The sequence below is a fragment of the Ranitomeya imitator genome, chromosome 2 (assembly GCF_032444005.1).
Source record: "Ranitomeya imitator isolate aRanImi1 chromosome 2, aRanImi1.pri, whole genome shotgun sequence".
Taxonomy (NCBI): domain Eukaryota; kingdom Metazoa; phylum Chordata; class Amphibia; order Anura; family Dendrobatidae; genus Ranitomeya; species Ranitomeya imitator.
Genome location: NC_091283.1, coordinates 307,283,635 through 307,285,292, shown reverse-complemented (window position 1 = coordinate 307,285,292; position 1,658 = coordinate 307,283,635).

Genomic DNA, 1,658 nt, shown 5'->3' with positions numbered 1-1,658 from the left:
GGATTTGATTTTTTTTTTCATTCAAACTAATACAACCATCCCTCCCCCGATAATACTCCAGAGAAATCTGTATTCATATTACTTTTTTATGATGTGTATACATTAGAATATCTGCCATTCAGTTATCATAATTAGTTTGCATGTGTACTCGCCCTACTTATCTCATTTAACCTGGATTGATGATACTACAAGTGTTCATGAAGCCAGAAATTGCCATATGTTATTTCTCTGGAGTACTCCAGATGGTAGACGTGGAACATTCAACCAGGTTCCCCAGTTGTTGTCAAATTTCCAACCAAATAATATTGTTTTGCTTATTTATTAATTCATTAACTGTCAGTGGTTGATCATCTGGCCAATGTTGTGCAATAAGTTTGTAAGCTTGATACAATGTTCGCTAAAGATCTACAGCCATTGGGGATTCAAAACTTCCATAATCCGCATCACATCTGCTTCCTATTTTAATGTAGCTGTCAGGGGATGGTCTCCCATACGAGACTGTGAGAGAGGTTCTGATAGACGTTTGAAATTAAGCCGGTCGTGTATTTTGCCGCTGCTATTGAGTCTAGTAAATATTTATTTCGTATATCCAGTGCCAAAGCACTAAACTGAGTTAGATCTGCATGCCTAAAGGTACAGTTACACTAAACGACTTACCAACGATCACGACCAGCGATACGACCTGGCCATGATCGTTGGTAAGTCATTGTGTGGTGACTGCAGAGCTGTCACACAGACAGTTCTCTCCAGCGACTAACGATCAGGGGAACGACTTCGGCATCATTGAAACTGTCTTTAACGATGCCGAAGTCCCCGGGTAGGGCAGGGCCGTGCTTAGTAACCCGATATTTACCCTGGTTACCATTGTAAAAGTAAAAAAAAAAAACACATACTTACATTCCGATTTCTGTCATGTCCCCCGCCGTCAGCTTCCCGCACTGACTGTGTCAGCAGCGGCTGTAAAGCAGAGCACAGCAGTGATGTCACTGCTGTGCTCAGCGTGCTTTACGGCCGGCGCTGACAGTCAGTGCAGGTAAGCTGACAGCGGGGGACGTGACTGACATCGGAATGTAAGTATGTAGTGTTTTTTTTTTTTTACTTTTACAATGGTAACCAGGGTAAATATCGGGTTACTAAGCGTGGCCCTGCGCTTAGTAACCCAATATTTACCCTGGTTACAAGTGAACACATCGCTGGATCGGCGTCACACACGCCGATCCAGCGATGACAGCGGGTGATCAGCGACCAAAAAAAGGTCCTGATCATTCTCCACGACCAACGATCTCCCAGCAAGGGCCTGATCGTTGGTCGCTGTCACACATAACGAGATCGTTAGCGGGATCGTTGCTACGTCACAAAAAGCGTGATGTTGCAACGATATCGTTAACTAAATCGTTATGTGTGAAGGTACCTTAAGTTGTAGGTATCGAAAGAAGAGGCCGTGAGGCAATCCAAACTCTTTTTGTAGTTTGTTGAAGCTTTTAACCCCTTAAGCCCCGAGGGTGGTTTGCACGTTAATGACCGGGCCAATTTTTACAATTCTGACCACTGTCCCTTTATGAGGTTATAACTCTGGAACGCTTCAACGGATCTTGGCGATTCTGACATTGTTTTCTCGTGACATATTGTACTTCATTTTAGTAGTAACATTTATTCGA